At 45.9% G+C, this 27,809-nt stretch overlaps 1 protein-coding gene and 1 non-coding gene across 2 annotated transcripts in view; both read right to left on the bottom strand.

The window, feature by feature from the left end:
* Positions 1 to 27,809, bottom strand: part of UBASH3B (ubiquitin associated and SH3 domain containing B) — a 152,485-nt gene that overhangs the window by 102,780 nt on the left and 21,896 nt on the right. The window lies entirely within an intron of this gene.
* On the bottom strand, positions 17,320 to 17,423 carry LOC123832629. The gene has a single exon (XR_006788101.1). It is a non-coding gene; the product is annotated as a U6 spliceosomal RNA (small nuclear RNA).

The following is a 27,809-nucleotide window of genomic DNA, read 5'->3' as shown; positions in this document are numbered from 1 at the left end:
GTGAAAACAGATGGGGTAAGTGGCCCTAAAGGACTATGCTCAACTTCAGCCACAGGGATCTTGTGATTCAGAGCCCTCCAGCTAGTCTCTGCAGAAACACAGTAACATGGCGCCATGTCCTGGCTCTCTCCTCACCGGCATCAACAGCAAGGCTGAAACTGTCCAGAAAGAAGCAGAGCGCCCCGCCCCCCCAACTGGCAGCCAGTCCTTCCAGAGAGAAAGGAGTCACACCCTACACTCCCCGAACTGCCTGCCAATAACGGGAAATAATATTTCTGGAGTGTTGTTTATACGCCAAGAACTATGTAAGCCTTTGACATTTGACTTTTCTTTAAGACTTTATTTATTTTTTAGTGCAGGGAAGGGAGGGAGAAAGAGAAGGAGAGAAACATCAATGTGTGGTTGCCTCTTGAGCACCCCCTACTGGGGACCTGGCCTGCAACCCAGGCATGTGCCCTGACTGGGAATCAACCAGCAACCCCTTGATTCGCAGGCCGGGACTTAATCCACTCAGCCACATCAGCCAGGGCATAAACCTTTGACATTTATCTCATTTAATCTTCAGTGTTAACAACTCCATGATGTAGCCACTGTTACTATGCCTACTTTACAGACAAGCAAATGAGAAGATAAATAATTTGTACCAGAATATGCAGATAGTATGTGAGACCCGAGATCACATTTGGGTTTGCCTGACACCCCTGCTTTGTTGTCAGCAGTGGGCTTTGCTTCCCTATAAGCCACACTGGAAAGAGGAAGTACATCTGCAAGGAGTTTGAACTTAAGCCTCACCCGCATTTGTCCCTCCAGTTTTACTGATGAGGAAACTGAGACTCACAGGTCTGTCAAAACTTGTACAGCCGAGAAGCACCACAGCCAGCACTGGAGCCAGGACTGAGCTCAGTCCTGTGCTTTCTCCATCTTATCCTGCTCCCTCTGGACCCAGTTCTTGGAGGAAGGGGTCTGCCTCTCAATTGCTTCAGATTTTAAAGTAAAGGTAAACGAGGAAGCTCAGATGGCTTTCTTAAGTGCCCCACAAATATGTTTAAATGGGATTTTGGAAGACTTGCACCTAAGGGCCAGTGGGTAGCAATTTCAGGGAGGCAGATTTAAGAACTTTGTAATTATCAAATATGCCCAAAGATAGCATGGACTACCATGTCAGATGGAAAGGTCCCAGCAATGGGAGGTACAAGCTGTCTTACTGAACATTTGGTGGCAAACCTATAGTAGGAAACAACTGTTGTTTTGTCCATCTAGTACCTGAGAAGCTTCCTAATTTAGGGGGCATTCCAGTGTGGGTGAGAGGGGAGCCCCCTGAGGAAGCCAGCATGGCAGATGTTCTCTCTTTCAGCTTCCTGCCAGAAAACATCCAGGCATATGACCTAGACTCAGGCAATCAGCTGCTCTAGTTAAGGACTGGGAGCCGTAAAGGAGCGCCCCAGAGTGTCCTGGGGTGGTGGCAGGTGTCTGCCAGCTGTGTCCTTGGCTCCTGTTTTCTGAGCTTGGTTATCCAGGCCCAGGTTTTGTGAGCTGCCTAAAATCTTTTTCTGCTAAGTTAGCCAGAGGTGGTTTCTGACCTGGGACAGTAGCATCTAATGGAAAGCTGGATTAGATCAGGTATGCACCAAGCTGACTGCAGATCCGGGTTTCTGGTGCAGCTCAGTAAAAATACAGGTTACGGTCCCAGGTCCACCAAGACCTTCAGAATCAAAATCTTAATGACAATACTCTCAATATCTTTTTTTTAAACTCCCCAGATGATTCCAACATGTAGCCCCATTTGGGGATAAATAAGGTCTATAGTCCCCCAAACAAAATACAATGATTCTCCGAAAAAACTTACTAAGAATTTGGTCATGGCTCTCAGAAAAGTGCCAGATATCTATGGTTTATTTACATTTGCTAACAAGTTTACCTCATTGGACAAATAACACACTCCCCAGAGGCCAAACCTGTGATCTTTCTTCCATCTCTACAGGACATTCCTTTCCAAGGGTTTCCAATCTACAGACCTTTAACATCACCCCATGCCGTCCTCAGTGGGTGAGACCGTGTTTTCACATGTACTCACCTACTGCCACGGTGTCGGCACAGCACAAGACTGTTTACTCCCCAAACCAAGGCCTCCCTTCACCAGGTGGTGCTGCTCTTACCACCCACTGTGCTGCCCGAGGAAAGCCCTATCCCCATTCAGAGGCTCTACTACCCTGCTGGAAATGAAGACCACTAACACCCAGCTGCCACAGCCAGCCTTAAAGCAGAAGAACAAAAGAGGCCGGGGAGACTGGAATGTCGGTCTCCAGATTCTGATGGTAAGGGCTCAGCAACAAGCATTTCTGAGATGGAGATGAACAGCTTGCCAACTCTCTGGGACTCAGCTCAGCGCATAGGTTCCTGTGTCACCACTGCTCATTCACCCGGGAGAAAACCTCCCATCTCTCCTGGTAACAACTGCTTTTATGAGGCTGCACTCCAGGCCACTGGAGCTTTATGTGTTTCAGAGAGTTTTTGTTTTGTTTTGTTTTGTTTTTTTAACACCATGGGAAGAGAACTATAAACCCCATTGTCCCCTCCCCTCCCAGAACTCAGTCTTCTAGTCGCAGCACCTTCTTGGGGTGGGGGGCGGGGGGACTCCACAGCCTCCCTTGGTGCCCTCCTGGTGCTCAGCAGGTCTGGAGAAGGCAAAGGATTAGAGCCACTGACTCTGGTTGTGTGGCGCCATTGCTGGGGGCAGCGTGCAAGAAGCCTGAGAGCCTCTGGGTCCACTTAGGATCCTGAGAAAGCCCCGTCATGGGACACTCCGCCTCTGGAGAAGCTTCAAAGCCCACCCTGAGAGTGTACCCACCCAGGCAGCTCCTTAGGAAAGTTTGCTGACCTCCCACCTCCTCACCCTGAAGCTTCAGAGCAGCCACAACCCTCGAAAGAACGTTGAGAACAACGAGGCCATCTGGTTTCTGTGCAATCTGCATCCGTGCAAAGCACATAATTCACCTTCCAGCGCCTTCACGACACACACAGCTGAGTTCTACTGCTGACTTTGGCACTCACTCCTGGTATCTGAGAAGAACAGATTCAATTTAAAAGGAAGTAACAGATGCTGCAAATCACTCCCTCATTTTGAGAGTATTTTTTTTCCCCCAAATGGCCTGAATTACTTGATGATGAACAGCAATGCAACAACAACCAAAAAAAAAGCAAAGCTGTCCTAACAACTTCCAACCTGGCTCCCACTCCGGGAAGCTGTGGCTTCCTCCTCCTCGGTGGTCTGGGTGTCAGGGGCTGCTTTTCCTCCTGGTGGGCAGCACTGTGTGACGAACTTGGGTGGGGTAGTGAACGGACAAGTGCTTTTCAGCCTTGAGAGTCTTTGCTTCCTCACCCTCAAGGACTCTTGTGAGGGCCGTGTGCAGACATCAGGGGCAAGAAGAGAGCCCCACTGGAAAGGAATGAGAAGGAATGCCCAGAAAGAGGGGGTTTGCCCACATGTAAGCACAGAGGATCAGTTCTATCAGGAAGCCTTGGTCCTTTCCCCATGTGCGGCTGGGCCAGACATGCATCCCGAGGTGGTAAGGAGCCAAGACCAGGCTGACAGACCCAGGGAGCACATTCAGTAGAAACACAGACATGTGTTTCCTTGGTATGTGTCCTTGCCAGGCACAGAGAGTCACCAGTGCTCACCTGCCCTGCCTACCCCTCACACCTGCTCACCCAGTCCACATCCTGGCCTGAGTCTGTTTCTCCCCTGCCTGGGTCCTGAGAGACTGCCTAAGGCTGGGGACAGCTATCCGGCCATTGATGACTTGGGCAGGACACACCTACCTAGAGAGTATGCAGAGGAAAAGGCAAGAAGGAGATGGATTTCTGAATGGGATTCAGTCACCTCTCTTTTTCTTAAACACTAAAGCACTAAAAAGATGAAGAGTTCCTGGGCTTGGACTAAGACTGGGGTCCCTCTCCCAAAAGAAACATCTGCTTCAGAGATTTTGGGCCTAGAACCACATGGCTGAGATCCTCCTTTGCCAGAGACCGTAAAGAGGACAGACAGGGCTCCCTCTGGGGGCGCTGGCTGCCTGTGGACACATGAAGCCAGGAGTGCTCAGACGTTTCCTTCCACGAATCACGCTTCCAGTCTGCAAGCGACAGGGCTCCCACACTTCCTAGCCACAGCACTTTACTGGTGACCTTATTTCCTGAAATAAGAGTCAAGACCAATGTTTTGCCTATGGCATGGAACTGTTAAGTTTTCACTTTCTCACGTAAGAATCAATATAAAATCCCCACCACCAATGATCACCATTAGTTCACGGAAGAAAAGATGTTCCAATGCCAAAACAGGAGGGCAGGTACAATTTCAGAATAAAGGGCACTTCTTCTTGAGGAAGAGCATCTGGAAAGCTTCCACAGGGATCCTTTTACTTGGAAAGGATTTGGGACCCAGTCGAGACCGAAGAATATGGCCCATCAACCCTGCTGGATTTAGATAGGGCAAGGTGCTTTCCTGTACTTGGACAGGTGCCACCTTCTGCTGGGCGCATGCAAGACAGTGGGCAGTGGGAGCTCTCCATCTGATAACACAGCCTCTTGTCAGCATATGAGCCACGCTGCAAGTTGCTAGTTTTCGTACATACAGGACTGGGCAAAAGGAGGTTCTCAGTTGTTCGTGTAGAAAATAATACATTACCTGGTAAGTAATAAGTAATAACACAAGAATAAACTGTTTCATGTACTCACAACTGTAAACCTACTTTTGCCCCACCCCATGTATGTGACTTCGTACTCCTAGCCAAGGATTTCTACAACCATCCATTTAAAGAGTTCTGAAACACTTCCATTCCTGTTTAGCTTCCACCACCAGAAGAACAAGCCTTAAACTCATTATCCTGAAGACTATCCCCAAATGAGCCACCGCTCCAACACACTCAGTTATGAGGATCAGTAATTCCCTGAGGGGCCCTTGTATCCAGGGTACCAGAGTAAAATGTACACTAAGCCTAACAACACAAATTGTTGGTAGCAAAGCCACTTCTTCAAACCTTTATGGCAGGCATTTTCCACAGCCAGACAGATGTGCAAACAAGGCCTTTGAATGCTTTTGAGTGCTTGGATTATAGAAGCCACTGAAAGGTTATAGCTGAGGAGAGCATTCTCAAGTCTATTTTTTCAGCTTCGTTTGGAAGGGGCTAGATGGAGTCTTCCAAAGAACCTATACTTTCTGAAGTACAGGTCTGATCGCTAGACCTGAATCTGGGGGTGGTGTTAAGAACTACTGCTTTAGCAAGGAAGGAAGGAATATCTGTCTCTTCTGTGTACGTGGTGAACATTCTGACTCCTTGGGAACAGCTGTTAGGGCAGCAGATGGCCAAGGTCCAGACCCAGTCAGGAGAAAGGTGTGCCCCAGCATCTCCTGGGACTGGTGGAAACTGAAGTCACACCTGGGGTTTCAGTTAGTCAACTGCTTCCACCGCAAAGGAAGGCTCTCTGCCTCTGAGGGTTGGGTCAGGCGGAAGAAAGCAGCCTTGAGCCCTGTGATAGAGTTAGGCAGCAAGGATGCGGAGGCCGAAAATGATATCTTTGTAGTTGTTTTCTTGATCCACTCGCCTAGTCACAAAGCCTCCCTATGAGCTAACCACATAAGGTAGCTCGCGGTGGGGGATGCCCGTCCGTTAGGTGAGACCCAGGGTCATTGGTGAAGAGCTCATGAGCCGCAACAGGCACCTGGGGGGTGGTAGCCACTTGGGAGACAACCTGTCTTCATTAGAACTGGAAAGCAGGCCTTGTTTCTCCGGTTTCCAGGAGACATTTCCATGGTGTGTAAAGGGAAGAAAGGTCACTGGCCTTCAGGAAGTGGGTGGTGGGTTCTGGGACTGATTGTAGTGGGAAGGATTTTAAGTTGAGGGAGATGCAACCTCAAAGCCACTTTCCTTTGGAGCTGACAAGTCAGGCTGGCAGCTAGGAGGACAGCCTGTGTCTACGGGGGCAGTTTCTCACTTGCTGGGCCAAGGGGCTTGGGATATGGCCAAACCTCTCATTTTGTCTAGGTTAGCACATGCTCCCTCGCACTGTGGAAATAACGAGATTTGGAGCCAAAACCCAAATCCTTCTTTAACCATAAGCCTTTCATCTGGGTGACTTTTTTTTTCCTTTCTTCTAACCCAAATTAAAGAAAACATAAGAGTTGATCATTTCTACCCTTTGCCACCTCTAGGGAGTTCAGCTCTTAAAGAAACCCCAGAATACACCCTGACTGGTGTGGCTCAGTGGATTATTCACCAGCCTGCAAACCAAATAAATATACCCCAGAATAAAGTTCTCTATTTAAAAAATAATAATATAAGCAATTGTTTCCAGAGACACCTGTCCATAGTCTCTCTGGGATAAAGGCCTTTTTAACATCCCAGCAGCCTTAGAACAGGACAATTCTGTTATTATCTGTAGCAGCTGAAGCTTCTTCAGTCCCCTGCAGTCAGTCCCTTGCCCAGAAACTATTCTCATACCCTCTGGCCTGTCTGACCTTTTATAAGACAATCTGCAACCACGATAAAGAACAGCAGGTGTTTTCAAAACTGGAAACTATGAACTTCCTCCAGCCACTTTCTCAGATGAAGACCCTGGACAGTTGTGACTCAAACACTCCATGTCTGGCTAAATGAGAACATGCAGCTGACAGGTTCACGATCCCCAAGTCAAGGACTCAGCTCCCATGTAAAACACCAGCCAGCTCTGGTTTCTCTGAGTTTGCACACAGCCTGCGAAGCACTTGCTCTTATTGACAAAACTTGGCTTTGGTCTCTATGGGCCCTGTAAAGTCAGGCTGGTTTGCAAACTGCAGTGAGTCATTCTTGAGATGACTGCTGGCCTATAAGGGACAGTGGCCCCTAAGCCAAGAGATCCTCTTGTCCACTATGATGGGGAGGTACAACAACTCTGAAGCTAGCAAATTCCAAGGATACCAGGTCCCAAAAGTGCACCTCTCAGGGCGCATGTCATTGCTGATCTCCCTTCTACCCCAGAAAAATGTACTTTTCCATCACTCTAAGCCAGAACCAGGTCTCCCAGTCTTCCTTCTCTTAGGACTGCTCAGTCAGATTCTGTGTCCTGGGACGAAATCCGCTTGACCTCACAAAATAAGTGTTAGAAGTACAATAAAACAATACTTTATATTTATACCAAGAACCCTGAAGTCTCCAATGGCCCCACTTATTTTCAATTCAGACACAATATAAACTTCTTTTTGAAATCAATAAACTGCCCTAGTTTAAAAAGCTAGTCTATGATGGTTATCAGGCAGATTTTCTCATATTTCTAAGGGGATAAGCATCATTTGACTGATAATTATTTTGAAAAGTAAAAAGAAAAAGTAATTTCAAAGAAGTATGTGGTATGACTGTAACCAACCCAGTCAACAACCATGCAATAAATACCTGTGGGCCAAGCTCAGCAGACAGAGGGAAGAGGACATTCCAAAAATGAACTGCACACGGCGGCACCCATCCTCAGGGAGTGTTTAATGAGTGAGTAAATAAAAGAATAGATGAATAATGAATACACGCAAAATCAGGATTGGTAGAAGCTTCATAGCAATTTCTCTCCTTCTTTTTAATCACACAAATATAGTCCAAAGAAGAGTAAGTGCACTACACATTTTTTTCTGAATTAAAATCTGACGGTTCTTCTTCCTGCTTAATATTTTATCTGTTCCCCAAAACCCTCAAGCACATTTCCGGTTTTTAGAATCTCTTGTAATTTGGGGTTCTACAAGTCTGCAATCTGACCTTCAATAATGAAAGCAAGGGACCTTCACGCCTTTTAGGGACAGAGTCCTGTGTTTCATGTGATGTTCTCTGCCCTCCTTTAAATGCTCTCAAGAGATCTTTATTTTAGACCTCGCATCTCTCTCCTCGCTGATGTCAGCCGTGTTTTAGAGAATGTGCCCTTGCATGTAACTATGTTGGACTTGACTCATTATTAAAGCAAATAATTCTGTAAAGGAAGTAATGGCACTTTTCCTCATGGGGTACTCGCTGATCATCTTTCTCTGTTGAGTGTATACTTTAGTTTCCACAAGCCCCATGTTAGGACTAAGGGAGGCAGAGCCTCCACTCTCAGAGCCTGGCATCTCTACTGGGCATCAGGGTTGAAGCTTGGAGAAGAATTCTATGGTGGTACAAGGGCTCCTAGGGGAAGAGGCCAACAAGTGCCCTAGGAGTTCAGAGGCGGGACATGGTGTGCATGGGCAAAAGCTGTCAGGACAGGTTTTGAGCTGGAGGCAGAGACATCTCCAGTGAAATGTCAGAGGAAGGAATTGTTCTTATTCTGGGCCCACCACCCCACCTTCTCTGAACACCTTCAGTTACTCATGAGAAACATGGGCTGGCAAGTGGGTGCTGTGGGGGTGCAAGGGATTTACACCGCAACACGGGGTAATCCTCTGTGTGCCTCCACGGAGTTCAGGACCCTGGGATGGGTGTCAGAAGGAAGAACAAGCACCCAGTGAAGAGCCCAGATGTCGGAAAACTGAGTACCACCCAAAAGGCAGTTGGGAAAGGTTCCCATGCCATCAGTGACTAGTGTGACTTGTCACTGCCAGTGCCTCATTCTCATTAATAAGACTTTATTTTGTTATTTCCATGCGATGTGGTTTCTCCCACTGCCTTTTAGTCTGGAACATTTAACTTTTTGCACTTGTGTTAATTACTCTGAGGACTTCAAGCTACCAGTGCCCAACTAAAAAAAAAAAACAATTAGAACATTTCTTACTATCTTTTTCTTTCTTTGTAATTCAAAAATCAATCGGTAAATCCTTAGACCCTCCCAAGATACAACTAGATTTGTTAATGCCCTCAGACAAAGAAGCCAAGAAATTCAAAGCAGATGGAGCAGGATCTCCCAACCATGGATATCAGTACAGGATTGCCGGGACCGGGAATTTTTAATATAAAACAGAAAATATCACCCATGGCACTAATATGTCTTTTTGTGATGCAACATGATGGTTCTGGTTAAATGTGCAGCAGAGTGGCTTTTTCTGGAACTCTTAGCACACACAAATGGGGAGCAGAGTCCTAAGTCTTCAGGGCTCATCCCCACTGCAGAGCTCCTGGCCCCAGGGGATGCGTTCCTGCACCCGTCAGTGCTGCGCTTCCTCAGGGCCTCCCATGCTGCTAGCCCCACGGTTAGAAGCAGTGACCAGAAGTTATGAGAGTGAATGAGATGAGCACAGAAAATTTTAACTGAAAAAATAAAATGAAAATATTAAAAATAAAGGTTAAGCTTATCCACCAAACTATAAAGCTTAACAAAAAAATCCTAAACTTGGATAATTTTCTTTAAAGTACTCAGCATCTGTGTGACTCTGGTCAGAGATGGAACCAAAGGAGGAGACAATGCTCTCGACATTAAACCATCCACTCAGAACTAGTGACTTTGCATTTAAGTTTAAAGCCTTGAACAATCAGATATCGATCCAAGTCTGTGAAGAATAACTTGTGGGTCTCTACATAATCTCCAGGCAATGACTCTTCCTCACTCATACACCAGGGCTGGTCCAAGGTGGGTGATGGCTGGCATGGTGTCTCATGGCCTCCCAGACCCACGCCCACTGGGCCCCCACGAATACTCACCCCTGATCTCACACCACACACCTGCCCACCAAGTGAGTCAGGTGAGTAGAGCTCCTGACTGGCTAATGGCCAGTTCCCCCACTGGCCTGTGGGTTCCATTGTCAATGCCTTGATCAATTTTCAGAATTAAATTATACCACTTGTGTAGAGCTTAACAGAACACAAAACATTTTTTAAAGTATATTTCATTGATTATGCTAATAGTTTTCCCAATTTTTCCCCTTTATCTCCCCTCCACCCCACACCTCCCAACCCTCCAGTATTCCCACCCCCTCAGTCCATGTCCATGGGTTACACATATACATTCTTTGAGTTCTGTTTCCTATACCATTCTTAACCTCTCCCCATCTATTTTATGCCTACCAATTATGCTTCTTATTCCCTGTACCTTCTCCCCCATTCTTTACCCTCCCCCTACCGACTGATAACCCCCCATGTGATCTCCATTTCTGATTCTATTCCTGTTCCAGTTGTTTGCTGAGTTTTTGTTCTCATTGATTTTTTTAGGTTCAGTTGTTGATAGTTGTGAGTTTGTTGTCATTTTTCTGTTCATAGTTTTTGATCTTCAATTTCTTAGATAAGTCCCTTTAACATTTCATATAATACAGGTTTGGTGATGATGAACTCCTTCAGATGAACTCCTCTAACTTGACCTTATCTGGGAAGCACTTTATCTGCTCTTCCATTCTAAATGATAGCTTTGCTGGAGAGAGTAATCTTGGATGTAGGTTCTTGTCTTTCATTACTTGGAACGCTTCTTTCCAGCCCCTTCTTGCCTGTAAGATTTCTTTTGAGAAATCAGCTGATAGTCTAATGGGTGCTTTGTAGGTAACCCTCTCCTTTCCTCTTGCTGCTTTTTAAATTCTCTCTTTTTTAAATGTGGTTTCTTCCTTTTTTAAATATCTTATTTATTTATTTGGGGGGGGGGGAGAGGGAGAGAGAGAGAAACATCAATGTGTGGGTGCCTCTCACATACCACCCCCAGCACTGGGAACCTGGCCTGCAATCCAGGCATGTGCCCTGACTGGGAATCGAACCAGTGACTGTTTGATTCACAAGCCCACACTCAATCCACTGAGCTACACCAGCCAGGGCTCTCTCTTTATCTTTAATCCTGGGTAACTTAATGATGATGTGCCTTGGTGTGTTCCCCTTTGGGTCCAACTTCTTTGGGACTCTCTGGGCTTCCTGGACTTCCTGGAAGTCTATTTCCTTCGCCAGATTGGGGAAGTTCTCCTTCATTATTTGCTCAAATAAAATTTCAATTTCTTGCTGTTGTTCTTCTCCTTCTGGCACCCCTATAATTCAGATATTGGAACGTTTAAAGTTTTCCCAGAGGTTCCTAAGCCTCTCTTCATTTTTTATTTCTTCCTTTTGTTCCAAATTGTTGATTTGAGTCCCAGTTTCCTTCCTGTTGTTGTTGGTTCCCTGAATATTTTGCTTTATTTCATTTTCGGTATCTTTCATTTGCTCTTTCATTTTGCGAGGAAGCTCAATCAGTTCTGTGAGCATCTCAATTATCAGGGTTTTGAACTCTCCATCAGATAGGTTGGCTATCTCCTCATCGCTTAGCTCTCTTTCTGGAATTTTGCTCTGAATTTTCATTTGAGCCATATTCCTTTGTCTTGGTGTACCTGTTAAGTTGTAAGGGGGCAGGGCCTTAGGTATTCACCAGGGCAGGGCAACCCTCTGCTGTGTTGTGGCATTGTCTGTGGGGGAGGGGTCAGAGAGGGAACAGTTCAGCTCGCTTGCTGGGCTCTAGCTCCACTTTCCAACAAACTTGAACTCTCGTGTGAGACTGAGAGTTTCTGCCACCGTGGCAACTCCCACCAGAGTCCACAGTCAGCTCTGAGTCTCAGGTTCCCATTCAGCCAGTCCTGCCTGCATGGTCCACCACCTTGCCAAGGGTCTTCTCCACCCTCCCAACTGCCTGGCTTCTTCCTACCCATCTGGTTGAATGTTTCTTTAATTCCTTTGTTGTTGGAGTTCCATGCAATTTGATTTTTCAACACTTCTGGTTGTTTATTGATTTTAGATTGGCTCTTATCTTCCTTTTGGTTGTGCAAGGAAGCAAAAGGTTTCTACCTATGCCTCCATCTTGGCCGAAACCAGAACACAAAACATTTAAAATCTGTATTCTGCTGTGTTTCTCACAATAATTCTGGAGTTTAGATACTATTATGTACAGAATAGGCATCAGCACAGAGAGATTGAAGGGACACCAAGAACACACAGGAAGCTGCTGAGCCACAATTCAAACCCAGTTCTGTGGCCCCACATTCCTGTTCTTTCCAGCTGTGCATTCTCTGAGATCAGGGGTCACATTACTCCCTACCCTATAAGATGTGGAAGGCAGGAACTTGGCTACAATGTACAATGCAGAGCAAAGTGTAAAACATATGTGCTCTGGAGAGAAGGCTGGATTGTGGTCTTGGTTCTGCAACTTGATAGCTGGGAAATCTTGAGCACATGACCTTCCCACTGTGAACCTCTCAGATGAACAACCCTCAGTGTTATTATTGTGAGGGTTAAGGGAAACAGGTTCCCTAGATCAGACACCTAAGAGATATAGTTCCCTTCCATGAGACTCCCCTCCACCTCTCCTGCCCCCGAGGTCCTGTCAGGGACCAAGATATTTAAATTAGTCCCAGTCTGTGGTTTGCATACACTACACATTCATACTCACAACTTCAGGTTAAATGAACATCAGTGGCAGCACTGAAGCAGAAAATTTTCCAAAGGGTTGGGAGTGCAGGGTGCAAGGCCAGTAGAGGGTGGAGGGGTATGGGAAGGCTGGGGGCTGGCAGGCCAGCTCTGGGTTCTGGCCTTTGCAGCAGCATGGAGAACCTCCACACACAGTACCCAGAGTGCTTCTGGGCCTGGGTTGTAGTACCTCGAAGCTGGTGCCCACCTACCACATGTGCGGGGCAGTCACATACTGTGGGTGCTATTTCCACTGTGTGATGCATCACCTTCTTTCTGTACTTTAGCTTTATGCAAGCCTTACTTTTCTATAGTCTCAAAAGCTATTCCCTCCTACTTTGTTGTCAGGTATGGAGAAGTATGGCTGTGAATGCAAACCAACACAAAATTGTAAATTTACCTAAAACATTATGAGATTTATTTGTGCTTACATGTCACAATGTATTTAATGTGTGGCCCAAGACAACCCTTCTTCCAGTGTAACACAGAGATGCCAAAAGGTTGGACACCCCTGACCTAGATAGCAGGCATGGAGAATTCTGGAAGGTAGAGAGCAACTGGAGGTAGAAATCAATGGCTGATGTCAAATGCAATAAAAAATTTCTCATGATTACGGGGCACAGTAAGGGAAAAGGAGGTCACATGCAGTGTCAACTTCCATCGGATGGGACAGAGGGGAACCCCAACCCTGAGAGATGAGACCCGCAGGTGTGCTGGGAAGGAGACCAGGACGGCGCAGGCAAGACCCCACGCTGCCTGTGCTGAGCCTGCAGCAGCCATTCTGCTGCTCTGGTTGCTCCTCCAACACAACATAGGGGCTAGACAGGACTGGCTTTGCAATGAGACAAACCCAGATTTAAACTCAGGCTCCACCACTTACTGGTTACATAACCTTGGGCAAGTTCCTTCGTATCTCCAAACAAGTCTCCAGAAATAGGCGGAAGATTCAGGGAGGAGGTAGTAAATATATACCCTCTTGCACGTGACAGGCTCATGAATCTGTCAGTGTAGCAACTCCTTAAAAACATCTTTAAATTGCTGTAAACTTATGAATCTATAGGGCAATGCAATGAGTCAATCTCCAATTATCTTATATGTCTCTATTTGTACCCCCTAAACTTCAATCAAGGCACTGAGGTGCTATATGCTAAAGCAGCAAATGGAGAATTCAACCTGGACAAAAAGACAGAAACACATGTGAAGCAGGATATTGGAGGGAAAAAAAACCTCAGAACTGGGAGGCAGCAGAAGACCTGGCTTTGGTTTCCAGCTTCCACAATCACCTCAGTCACTAGCCATAAAACACATGACTTTGATCAAAATTTTCTTAATATTTCTGAGCTTTGGTTTCCTCATCTGAAATATGGGAATAATCATACATATAAAAGCACTTCGTGGACCGAAAAGTGCAATTTGAATGCTAGTGGTCAACTGCCTGCTATAATTCCTGGAAACTGATATGAAAAACTGTCATTATTTGAGTTTGAAAATGTAGTTTAAATGTTTTGAGATCTACCTAATATTCCTTAGCAGTCAAACAAAGTTTCATATGTCCCCAAACCCTAATCTCCAAAATCAGATGTGTGTTATGTTGGTGTTGATGGAGCCCCAAAAGAGCTTGACTGGCTCTTCTTTGCAATCCACAAATCCCCGCAGGGACCCCCTGGAGTCACAACTGCTACCTGATCTTCAGTGAAAACAATGTGATGAACCATCTTCTTATTTTAACAGGCAGCACAGGGCAGGGCAGGAGGAACCCCCACCCACGCTTGTTCTAACAGCCCGGTGAGTTGCAATTGATGTGAAAACAAGATAACGAGCAAGTCTGTCAACAGATCTGCCTGCCCTGGACTTGGACTGCTTTCTGTGTGCTCCACACAGAGGGAAGCCAGGCCTTGCGGGCTCCTGCATGGGTGCTCTGATATAGCCCTGATGCTGGATGCAGCCCGAAGATGGTGGGATAGCAGCGTGGCACGCATGACTGGCTCAGTCAGCCCTGTAGCTGTCTTTTAAAATACATGTTTAGTGACATACTGCCTTGTAGAAATCATCATGAAGGTTAAAATCCTATCTGCTTGGAACTGAGGATTTATAAACTGGTTACCAGGCCAGGGACCACAGGCTCACCGTGGCTGTTCAGTGACTTCCCAGCAGCTTGAGACTACAGGTAGCTCTGCAGAACAAGTGGGAGGACTTCATTTAACACCCCTCCCATGGACGCCGGAGCCTGTGGACAGATGCGGAGGGGCTGCAGAGCAGTCCTTCCCTGTCTTTCCCAAGCATCACTGGACCTCCAGGGAGAGGGTCCAAGCAGCACATCCAGGTGCTAAAAGGACTATACTATATAAAACATGATGCACATCAATGCTTATAATAGTGAAAAAATATAAAGAAGCAAGCAAGAACCACAACGTCTCTTAGAGCTACTGAAACGGCAGCAGCAGCGGTATTAGACACTTACCCACACCCACCACCTCTGGTTGTCATCTCTCTTGAGAACAATGGAGTGACTATTACAGGATCCAAGGAGCTGGTCCCAGGTATGGTGAAGTGTCATCACAGCACAAAGCGGGAAGGACTTATCATGTTTGCAGGGAACCAGGTGTACATGCTGTCCAGCCTGACCCTAGTGCAGGAACTCCTGTCCATCCACAGGCTCCTGTCACCCCATGCCAGAGCATCCAGCTCCTTCCAGGCATCCATGTATCAGTAAATAGAACAGAAAATTAAATCCAAGGTTTGGATGTCAAAGAAGATCAGCTGTGAATAGCATGCTCTTGGATACCCAAAATTAAGCACCTGCTAATTGTCTCGCTCTATGCTAGGAGCTGGGACCTCAAAATCAATATGGCCCCCAGGCACCCCAGTCAAATACATGTCTTCTGCTGCTCCTTCCTCCTCCACAAAAACCATGGCTTCCCAGCAGCAGTGACCGTGCCTCCTGGGTTCTGGCCACTTCCTAATCAACCCCTTAGCTTTGCCATATCTGTACCTGTATTCTACCGTATTTATATATTTCCTTTAAAATAACTTATTTACTTTAACTCAAATACATTTTTTAAAAAAAATTTATATGACTTTTATAAATGAAAAACTAGCACCATTTGCCATGAACAGAAAATATCCAATAATTAAAAAAAAAAACAGGAAGCAAAACAGTCTTACTAAATTCTAGTTATACAGTCTTGCCTGCCAGTGCTCTGAGCCTAAGGCCTATAGCTGTCTGTTAAAAAGACAGATGAACAAGTACCAGAGAGGTGTTAGACACCAATTAGCTAAACTGAGACACTCTCCCTTATAATCAGAATTGAAAACTAAATAATTGTTCACCATGTGAGTCACTGTTTTCTTAATGTCATGTCTGCATCTCACCCAAATCAGTCCCCATGGTCCACTAACACCACCTGTGCCCCCAGCCTACTTCGAGATTGGGCCTAGGACCTTGCACAGGAATGCTGTGGGTGCTCAAGACATATTTTTTGAGTGAATGGATGTATGCACATCTTCGCCTCATCGTGTCTTTTGTTTTGCCTCATCGTTCTTTATTCCAGTCATATTTACAGGCTTGTTTTTCTCAAGCAACCCATGCCCACTCATAAACCTCCAAGCCCTTTTCCATTCTGCACATTCTATGGAATGGTTTTCTTTCTCCCCACACTTTCCTCCAACTGGTTAACTCTCAAATCTGCAAGTCATAGATTGTGTTGTGTTCCCTCCATGGCGTTCTTTATCACTCGGGTTGAAAATAGCAATTACTTTCAGGATGCCCGCGACACGAGGCCCTCGATAGCCACTAGTTCGCTTGTCCCTCTCTCCCTATCAGTCTCTAACCTCTTGCAGGGAGGAAATGTGTCTTCTATCTCTGGTCTCTGGCTGTGTCCCCATATGCTGTTACTGTACCAGACAAACTCTGCCTTTCTTTCCCTTGTTTGAGTCTTTGTGCAGCCAGTCTCCCTGCCTGGAGTGCCTTCGACAACATGCAAACTCCCTTCCATGTTTCCATTCTGAGAAGCCTTCCAGTGCCCGCTCCCCAAGCCAACTGTTTCCACAACATCCCATTGCATCTGTTTCATGGCATGGTTTTGCCCATGTCCGTACAATTCTTTGTTGTATGCCACTGGGATTCGGTACACTATGAGCTTCTCATTTTTGTGTTCCCATGGCCTACAGAGTGCCTGCCAGTGAGTGAGTCATCACTAAACATTTTCTGAAGGAAGAAATGAATGTCTAGTAGGAAAATATTTTTCTACCTCTCTCCTCTTATCAATTCCAAAAGCACCTGAGCAATCAGTAAAAACATACAAATATTAAATTCATTGTTGACATTTATAGAGTACTTACTATCTGACAGGCACTTTATAAGCATTGTCTCATTTAATGATCTCCCAAACTTGGGAGATAGGTGCTTCTGTTGACACCAATTCATAGATGAGGAAATCTGGGCTGAGGGAGATAAGTCATTCATCTAAGGTTACAAAAATGACAGAGCCAAGAAATGGGCCCAGGCCCAAAGGACTTCAATATTCTTAACTACCAGGCTGGCCTATTCTGTGACCTTACCCTGTATGATCTCTGCCCTCCTTCATGATCACAAACCACAGCCATGCAGCCTGCCTCTGTGCCTTGGGCCTGGCTCTCACAAGCACAGCTGGGCCCCCAGGCTGGCCCTGTCACAACACAGGCTCTGCCACAAAATGTCAGCCCAGAATGTCTGCCGTGGCCTCCAGCTGGGTCCGCAGGACTTGGCAGAATCACCCTGTCCGTACCCACCCAGCAAGAGGCAAAAAAAGCCAGCCTTTCTATTTGCACAATAACTCACAATTTGACATTTTACAATTTTCCTGCAAGTGATAGCTGGCTATTGCAGTAACAGATGAACCAGTGCCTTTGAAAGCTCAATAAAAACACTTTTTTTTAACTAAATGGAAGGTATTTTTTATTTTTAAGTATTTTTTATTGATTATGCTATTATAGTTTTCCCAATTTTCCCCCCTTTAAAAATACAGAACGCTTCATGAATTTGCATGTCATCCTTGTGCAGGGCCCATGCTAATCTCTGTATCGTTCTGATTTTAGTATATGTGCTGCCGAAGCGAGCACAGTAAAAACACTTTTTAAGTAAAAATGTAAAAATTTCAATTGACCGAAGAGCTAAGTGTGAGCCCAGAAGCACCTGAAGGAAGGTGGAGCCACGGCACAGTCCTCCCAGCTGTGCTCTGCTCTGCTCTGCATGAGGGAAGGCCTGGCAGCCCAGTCTCCACTCCCAGGCCTGGGTGGAGAAGGGCTGAGGTGTTGAAGGCCAGTTTCCTCTACTTCACACCCAAGGAAGTGAGAGAAACACTGCTTGGCTGCAGGTGTTTCTGAACAGAAAGCAGTGACTTTGTCCTACAAAAACCAGCTTCAAGTATTTGTATGAAATTTAGGAGGGAGAAAAGAAACAAGAGTTACCGAGTGCAAGTCCCTTCCTGTTTCCTGATGATGTTAACAGAATTAGCTGCAAGGAAGGTCCCCCACAGGCAGAGGGCAGGACCCAGAGCCACGTGGTCTCAGTTCCAGTGACGAACCTCTCAGGAAAGAGAGGCAGACACACCTGTACCAGTTAACCATGACTTCTAATCCTGGGTTCCTTTTCTTTACTGGAAGTAAGCACGGTCCAAGGAGAAAATTACGGTGGGGGTGGACCCAGAAGACCTGGGGTTTGGTTTTGGCTTTGCCACTTACGGTATTTGTTTTATGACCTTAAACAAATCATGTAAACCCTCTGGGTTCAGCCTTTTACAAACCAAATGATCACTGACACTAGGGTATTAGGTGGCACATCATACAGGACAAGATGATAGGTGTAAATCACTCTCAGGGCATCACACCCCAAAGCAAATCCTCCTCTGGGAGCTGTGGTGATCACCCCGAGCCTAGCACACCACCCTCAGCCACCATTCCTTACACTGAAGGCACAAAGATGGGCAATAAGGGGCAAGGATGAGCTTCTAACAGAGGGATGGCTTTCCGTGGCTCTCACTGGCTCTCCTGGGCAAGCAGTTAAACTTCAGCAGCTGCCAGGCTACGGAGTCTGTTGGTAGACAAGAAGCCCAGGTCTTGGTCAGGATGCTCCAGACAGTAGCAGTCTGACTGCCAGGGCCCACCTGTGGGTACCTCATCTGACAGGCTTCAACCATGGCTAAGCTGACAGCTCACAGTGGCTTCTTGTTCCACTGGCCTTCAGATAAGCTAACAATAAAACCACACAGCCCTCAAAAACCTTGAGGATAAATAGACATAAAGTAAGCTAATAATAGTACCTGTTTATAAAGCACTAACTATGTGCAAGGCACAGTGCTAAGTACTTTATAGACATTATTCTGTATAATCCAGATGGTGCTTTAAAACAGGATTGATACCTCCATTTTACAAAAGATAAAACTCAGGCTTTAAATCTCAGTCTGCTATTCAGAACACAGAAACTTATCTGTGAGAGGGTTCATCACAATGAAATGACCCAGATTCCCAGAAATAGGGAGTTAATTACTGTCATATCATCTAATGGCATATTAGAAATGCATGAGAAATCAGGTTAGGGTAATTATGACGTAGAAAAATGTGCACAACCAATTGCTAAGTAAAAATTCCAACTGTGTTTAAATTCCATATAATTATATATAATATGTATGATATGGTGTTTGCTTTTTCTTCTTTGTATTCTTTCTATACTTTACAAAATTAACACAATGAGCATATGTTATTTTTTAAGTTGTAGGACTATTTAAAGGCCCATCAGAAATAACTGAGAGCCCATCCCCACTCCTTTTGGAGTCTGGATCCTGGAGAAGGCACCAAAGCAATTCAGTTTCTGTACAACAAACATCTCCGCAGTCAGAAGCAACAGGGCCCTTGATGGCTCCCCTTCTTCCCGCAGCGCGCAGTGCATGAGTGAGAAACTGGTGGGATCTCTCAGCAGATGAACAGTCCTCTCTCTCAATGGACCGTGCCCATTGGCCCAGATCACTAGGCCCTAAAGAAGTTGGGTAGAGAACCCAAAACAGACCATCTAGTAAAACAAAACTAAAGTCATAAACACTCTTCTCTGTTCAGTTACAGTTAGTATTGTCATTATTAGTAACAGTAGTAGTTATTTGAATGAGGTGTTCGTGTCAGGATAGGGAAAACAGACAACACAGAGTTGGCTTCATGACATGCATAATTCTTGCAGCTTAGAGGCCTGGGAGCTCTGGGAAGATGGTCGCAAAGGGGTGGCAAGGCTTGAGGTGTGGTGGGAAGAACCTGGCCTTTCAGGCAGACGTGGGTTAGACTTTTGATCCCATTTACTAACTGAGAGACCGGGAAAACATCTTAACTTTCCCCTCTGAAAATGGGCTGACAGGGGCAACAGAAAGGAGTGAAGACAGCATGTAAAACACATGACATAGTAGGGGACAGCAGATGATGCTTAATGTCTTCCTCCAGGCCTCTCCTTGCACACCCTTTCCCCAACAGAGCACACGCCCGTTCTCCACCATCGGGTTCTGAAGTCTCCCCCTTGTGGGAGAGTAGCAAGAAAAGTTCCCATGTGACCCCCAGTGCTGTGAGACACCACCCCAATGGGAAGGCTTGAGTCGGTACCCAGCCACGTAATCAGTCATTATTGCCAAAGGAGATTCAGGCAGGATCCCGAAGAGATGACAGACTGCTACCTGTGCATACCCAAACGTGCCCTGACCTTACCTCCTATAGCAGATGCTCCTAAAGGCTCTGTGGTGATGGTAACAAAACCATCTACCATTTGTGTGGCTTAGGATAAACTTTTGATTTTTCATATTTACTGTACCTCACCTCACTTGAGGCCAAGAAAAACATGAAATTGTTTCATTTTACTTAGGAAAACATAGGGCGTAGTCAAAGAGTGGTTGATCTGTCTGCGGTCAGCTGGCATGTGAGGCAAAGAAGGGAATTTGAAGGAAAGGAATCGGTGCCTGGGCCCGTCCTCACAGGACAGCACTTACAGCAGGACAGGGAGAGGGGACAGTGCATTCTCAGCCCCCTGTATCCCACTCTCAAGTCGTGTGCCCGGATGGCCTTTCTTCCCAGGCTGTGCTCTTTCCCAGCACATCATAGGCAAAAGACTCCTCACCCTGCACGAATCCAGCACCGAAATATTTTTATAACTGGTTTATTAACCTTTCAGATCACCCCAGCACCATTTCAATCTTCCTTATAAGTCTGTCTCTGCACCGCTCATGGCCTCCCTGCGCTCCACTAGGAGAAAGGCTGCTGCCGCGCTGAGCCTGCAGTCAAACAGGGCCCTGCACCTCCCCACGCTGAACGCACGGCTTGCTGTTTGAACACTAGGTCATATGTTACTAGTTTTCTTACACATGCTTCCTTCATGGACTTTTGTCTCTGACTTGACGCAACTCAGCTTGATGCAGAACAAGTCTGCTCCTCTTGACCCACACTAGCCTCACCAGGCAGACTTCCTGCTGGGCACTTAAGCAGTCCCACACTGTGTTTCCTAAAGAACCACACACCACTAAAGGCTAAAACTTGGGTCGACATCTGCACGAGGCTCTCTGGGTGGCCCGGGATGAAACATGCTCCTTGGCGGCCTTTATTTTTTGTGAGCAGAAACAGGAGGTGGTCCTGGTGGTCCTGCAGACTGTTGTGCCCAAGAGAGCACCGGCTCAGGGGCTGGGCCAGGCCTGGTTTCACTGAGCGCCCACTTCACTGCTCCCTGGCCGAGGGACCTCGTGCCACTCGCCCGGCTTCCTCATCCATTCATGGTGGTAACAGTATCTGTCCTGCCATCACCTCAACAGGGTTACTGTGAAGATCAAGTAAGACAACCAGAAGAGAAATGCTTTGTAAACTGTCATGTGCTATACCAACGAGAGGGGTGTCATTATCACAAAATGTATCTGGCTAGAACTCTCCACATTTTAATAAACCTATTTCTATGTACAAACTGAGGCACTCACATCAAGGAATGTTCAGAGGGAAACACAGCCCCAGGTGAGAACAGTAGGCATTACACAGGGTCAGGGTAATGAAGGACACAATCAAGGTCCTTGCTATCAGGAAGCTCATCTAGTGGGAGAGTAGGCAGAGGAAACTGCAGGTCTAAGCGAATGCTGCCTATGAAGACATGCAAGCACTCTGAACTAGAAAAGATAAAAAGAGAAAGGGCCAAGTCATCCAGCTTTAAGCTTCATATTTTGTTTATTATGTGACAATAAAATCTTGATATGTTCACCTCAAAAAAAAAACATTGTCCATACCACATCTTTCATAACACATCACCTCCTCTGGAAACCTCACATTACCCAGTGACATGAATCCCCCTTTCCCACAGCTCTAGCATCTCTCACTCCGCACAGCGCTCTCACGAGGCACCCTTGTCTTATTGGTCTGTCCCTTGGAGAGCACAAGCATGCCCAGTCCAGGACTAGGCTTCATTTGACTTTGACTCCCCAGCGCCTAGTATCAGCTACTCAATAAATGCTTATTCATAAGATCACTTTTCATTGGTCAATCTTGTATCTATAGCCAATTTAATAGATGGGTTGAATGTGAACACAGACCCCAGGACATATGGTACAAGTTGGTTTGGCAAGACAAGTATCCTACCTTAGCTTATTCTTCAGTGACTTTCTCCTTTCTCTTATGAGGACTTGTGCTGTATCAAGAACTTCCTCTTGTTCTAACTATCAATTTATAAGAACTGCCAGAAAATGATGTTCCATGACATACTGGGCTGCCATGAGCATGACCCAGATTATGGGAAAATGTAGATATATGAGCTAGTTTCACCAACAAAAAAATTACAAATAAAAAATATGAGAAGCGTGGGAAGGGAAGGTAGCTACACTGAGACATCAATTCAAGTATGAACCTTATCTGAATCCTGGTTCACACTCAAAAACATTATTTAAAAAAATTATAAGACAATTGAGAATATGTAATCACCAAATAGATGTTGATGATACATACTTATTTTTCATGTGTGATAATACATCTATGGTTATATTTTAATAAGAGTCATAATATTTTAGAGATACATAAAGAAATATTTACAGATAAAATGATGTGATGTCTAGGATTATATTCCAAATAATTTGAAGTATTTAGGGAAGTACACGGTGTAGATGAAATAAGACAAGACAGGAATTGCTTGATATGTTGCTTCATTATGCCATTCTTATTACCTTTATGCTAAATTTGAAAATGTTCCTTAATTTTTTAAAAATCGGTAGTTTATTAAATTTCCTTTCACTGCAGGGTGGCTCTGGCAATTTAACAGAGCAGGTCACCCAAGCTGTGCAATGCTTGGTGCTGGCCCCTGTCGCAAGCAAGGTCCGGTGGGCTGCAGGCCACCCAGGGTGGGGCTGCTCCTCCAGACCTGCCAGAGAGAGTGCCAGCCCCTGAGGTCTGACTAAGTCCTCCTCAGAGAAGCGCCTGATCAGAGTTGCTGGACACCAACGAAAGGAAAAACAAAAGCTCAGGAAAGACAGACCACAAAGAATATGGAATTTTTGAGTCAGAAGTGTTAGATTCACTCCTTGCCCAACAACTGGAAGTGAACTTCTCAGTGCCTCAGTGGTCTCATCTATAAGATGAGGATATTACTACCAGTCATATCAAAGAGCTGTTGGGAAGATAAACTGAGCCTTGTATAGGAAGGAAAGAGGCAGCCTAGTGCAGGGGTCAGAGACTTGGCTCTGAACAGTGGCTTTGCTTCGCCATACACATAAATAAGTGAAAGCTGTTATGATTAATTATTTAAGAAAAAGCTATTTGTTCAAGGCCTCAAAGTGAGTCAGCAGGCTACTGCTACTCAGGAGGAGAATTTGCACTCTGCTGTCCTCCCCACTAACCCTTTGAGCCTCCCTCGTGGCTCTTATATGGGCAGCTGATTCACAACCAGTTGCTTTTCTGATGGCGGAGGGAAGAGGGAGAGGAGATGGGCTGATCTTGTTCTGACAGCTGGGCCACCCCAGATGGCAGTGATAAATCAGTCTAGCTGCTGCCGTACTCAGCACACATCCAGCACACCCTGACCCAGCCACTGCTGTGTGATGGCAGCAGATGACTGTCTCTTTATAACCCACCCTCCGCTGCACACTCAGTAACCTCACAGGCTTCTCCCAGCCTCCAAGCAAAAGCACATTTTTCCCAACCCTGCAGGAATCAAGCTTGCAAGAGGGACATGCACATCTGCATGCATGCAAGTGTATGCACGTGTATGTATAAAAGGATGCAAGTGAAACTGCGCCTCAGTAGGTAGCGCACTACCCCAGTGCCACAGTGGAAGGACAGGGGTAGTAAACAATACACCCAGGCAGTGGATGACCAGACTCCCATGTTCTCAGGCCAAGCTTTATTTAGAGATGTGCTTATCCATGGTCCTGAGCACCTCCTTGGCATGTGATTTCAGAGTTGAGTATCACGTTTGGCTTATCCAGAACCTATATTCTGAGTGTTATCGTCTGAGTCCAAGAAAAAGCAAGCAGTACACAAAGGCCAAAACTCCATTTCGTCAGTGAGCAACTGCCTGTTTGACTAAGGAGTCGGGCTGGCATAGAGACAAACAGCCATGGATAGGGATTTGTATTATCGAGCAATCAGAATTTCCTGATATTTTTTTAATCTACATCTTGGATTTTGCTATAAGACTCTCTTAGGCTTCCTCCAGTTTTGAATATGAAAACAAGTAGAACACATGATTCATTCTACTATGCTTTTAAATAAAGGTTATAATGAACAACTCACTAATAACTACAAATGAGAAAGGTTTAAATAAAAGCACTCAGGTATAAAAGAAAGAATCGCTAGCCAAAGTTCATTTTTTATGGAGTAGCACCTAATCTCACTTTTATTTTGCTAAGTAAAAAAGGAGATTGGACATCTTATTTCAGGTGTTGAAAAGCCTTGGGTCTTCCTCTGCACACTTTCCCAGGACTGGCTGTTTTACAGCATTTTGACATTAAGAAGTTCTTAACTAACCATTTACACTTATGAAAAAGAAAAAGTTAATTTGCCTTTTAAACACTCCTTATTCTGTTTCAGTTGTGGAAGAAGATAGCACTGTAGTTTCCCCCTGCAAATCAGTTATACGTGGTGGAGGGGACAGGCATCTGCTGGGAAGTGGCAGGCTGTGTAAGCTGCTGTGTTACTTGGAGCAACTGGTTTTCCCACTCCGGGCCTCCATTTCCTCACCTGACAAATAAGGGGTTGCTCTGGGTGTCACTCCCAGCTCATCTGATTTTCACAATGAAGCATAAGGGTCAGGAAGTATTATTTGAAGCTGAAGGTCAAAATGCTATAGCTCAGAGGTCAGCAAATGATAGTCCATGGCCAAGCCCACCTACCTGCAGCTTACTTTTTTACACCCTGTGAGCTAAAAATGGCTTCTACATTTTTAAATGGTTTAAAAAAAAGTTTTAAAGAATATTGTTTTGTTACAGGTAAAAATTACATGACAGTCAAATTTCAGTATCCATAAATAAACTTTTATTGGCACACAACCACCTCATTGTTTGTATATTGTCTGTCTGCTTGTGCATGACAATGTGAAGTTCAGCAGTTGCTACAGAAACCATGTGGCCCTCGAAACCTAAAATATTTACTCTCTGGTTTTTCACCAAGTTTGCTAGCCCATACTGTAGCTCAGGATGTCTGCAACTTTGATGTACACACTGGTCACCCAGGGATCTTACTAAAATGCAGGCTCTAATTTAGTAGGCTGGGGTGGAGCTGAGATTCTGCATTTCTAACAAGCTCCTGGGTGGTGCCGGAGCTGCTTGTCTAGGGAGCACACTTGGCAGGCAAGGCCAGGACTGACAAATCTTGTGATGCTGTGAACTTGGTCAACGCCATTTGGTGCCCCTCCAGAGCCTTCAGATGCTTTGGTATGCTGATTCTTGCTAGACTCTCCAGCTTCGCTGCCCACCACACACACCCAGAGACACACCCCCTATGCATACACATGCCCTTGCACTTCTTGCTGGACTGGGTTTTCTCATTCAGGTGCCTGTCACATCCCCTCCTCAATACACTGCTCCACCCTCAACATGTGCAACTGTCCAACTTCTTGTCCTTCATGCCCCAGCTCACATGGCACCCCCTTTTAAAGGAGCTTTCCCAGGTTCCCTGAGGCTGCATGGAGTGGCCCTTTAGTGAGGCCCCTTAGTACCTTTCACCCCTCTTCACAGCCTGAGTCACGTGGCAAAGACACTGACATTCCTCAAACAGAGGGCATCTTTTCATTGCTACATGCCCACTGTCCAAGCCCAGTGCTGGGGCCTCGGCAGGGGTGGAAAGCATGATATCTGGAATAGGACAAATGGATTGCTCAAGATCACCCAGCAAATCAAGTGCAAAGCCAGGATGAGAGCCTACACCTTCTGAATCCTGGTGTGAATTTTCATTTCCTTAAGCCATGCCTCAGAAATAGATACTCTGTTCTAACAGATTAAGGAATCAGTTCTCCAGCCTTTGAAACTGGGGTATTTAGGCTGTGCTCTGACACTGCTTTAGTGTTTGGGAATAGCAGCTCCTGACCATAGCTGGCCACTTCATGGAGTACAGAGAACTGAGCCAGGTGGCAGTTCATGAAACACATCTTTGGCCCTGGTGCAGCAGGTCCTGGCAGTGGAGGTCAGTTATTCTGGGTCTGACCCCAGGCAAAGTGCTGATAAACGGTTAATGAGAAACCTGGGAAAGAGATGCAGCCTTCACCACGTTCTTTACCTGAGGCTGCAGGCACTTCCCTCCTCATTTCTTGTGGCTTCTATTTCCTTCTTGGTCACCTGAAATGTGGGTCAGCCATCCAGACCCAGGCTGAGTGCAGCCACAGCAGAGAGAAGGGTCGCCGAGAGCATGACCCTTCTGCCAGCCCCTCTGGCTGAAAGGGATGGGCAGGATGCAGGGGGGTAGGTGCATAGGGCCAAAACCGGCCCTGAAATACGCCCCCACCTGCTCAGTGTGGCATCTTTGCCACCCCTCCTCTACCTGGCCTCAAATTCTCACCACTAGATTCACAGAGGTGTTCTCCATGGCAGTCACTGATGGATGCTGTAGACTGAACTGAGTCGCATCTCCCCAAACTCAGCTTGAAGCCCTCACCACCATAGTGACAGAGTTTAGAGAGAGGGCCTTCGGGAGGTAATTAGGGTTCCATAAGGTCATGAGGGCGGGGCCCAGATCTGTAGGGTTCATGTCCTTGTAAGAACAGACACCAGAGAACTCTCGTGCTCTCTCTCTCTCTCCACAAACACAGACCCAGGAAAGGCCAAGGGAGGGCATAGTAAGAAGGTGGCCATCTGTAGGCCCGGAAGAGGGCACCCACCAGACCCTCACCCTGCTGGAGCTTGATTCTTTTTCCCGATCTGTGAGAAAACAAATTTATCTTGACTAAGCCCCTGGCTGTGGTACTTTGTCATGGCAGCCTGAGCTGCCTGGTCTCATAGATAAGATGATCAATTTCAATTTCCTCTAAGGAATTTTAATTAAGCTCATGAAGGCAGGGACAAGTCTAGCTTTGGTTGCCATTGTCTCCCTAGCACCTAACACAAGGCATAGCAATAATAAATGTTAATAAAGAATGAAATGAGCTGAGTGCTTACTACATACTAGGCAGCATGCAAAGTGCTAGGGAAATAGAGAGGAGTCACTATCACTCCATGAAGATTGATGTAAACCAATCACAGGAGAAGTACAGGAAGGGGCACAGTCCTGGTCCTTGGGCAACGCACAGACATACATTCTGCTTTGAGATGGGAGTGGAGACAGGTGGGTGGAGGAGTGAGAAACAGGTCATATGCTCAGAAATTTTCTCAAAGGAGAGTACATTTGAAAGGAATGTATGTGATCTCACCTAAGAAAGAAGTGCACCCAGGAAAACACATTTGTTGATTCATTGATTGATTAACAAATTTGAACAAGACCCAAAGGTGTTGAAAATGTAGAAACTTGAGTGGTCAAAAGTAGCTGAGTGCCACAGAGGATGTGGGGCGTGAGAAGAAGGTAGAGTGGGGTGGGCTGGAAACAGGAAGACCGTGGCCACCTCCTGGTCCACCAATACCTGGCACCACACAGAAGGGAGCGAAAGGGAAAGAAGCAGTAGGCATCCCAATAGGAGAGGGATGTTAGGCTGTCAGAATCTTGAAACTTCCAAATGAAATCTTCAAAGACCTGTTATGGTGAAGAAAGGCAAAGGGCTCTAAAAGGCTCACAGAAGTCTCAAGTCACTAGTTGAATAAATCCTTTAATTGATCTGCATTTCCCAGTGTGTCAGGATTGATAAAGGGGAAGTTAACACATTGTAGGTTCACAACAAATGTAAGATGTCACTAGCTGTTTGTCTCTATTTAATTAAGAAGCTCCAAACACCCTGCATTCCCAAGATAATCCTTTGAAAACTGGAGTAAACATAGCTCCCCTCCAGCAGGATGTGAACTCTGAGAAAGAAGCTATCTAGTAAGAAGAGCTTCTGGT

This window comes from Phyllostomus hastatus, unplaced genomic scaffold, assembly GCF_019186645.2.
Source record: "Phyllostomus hastatus isolate PE091 unplaced genomic scaffold, TTU_PhHast_1.1 phas_scaffold_193, whole genome shotgun sequence".
NCBI lineage: Eukaryota > Metazoa > Chordata > Mammalia > Chiroptera > Phyllostomidae > Phyllostomus > Phyllostomus hastatus.
Note: the sequence above shows the minus strand (reverse complement) of the source record. Positions and strands in the feature narration are given on the sequence as shown.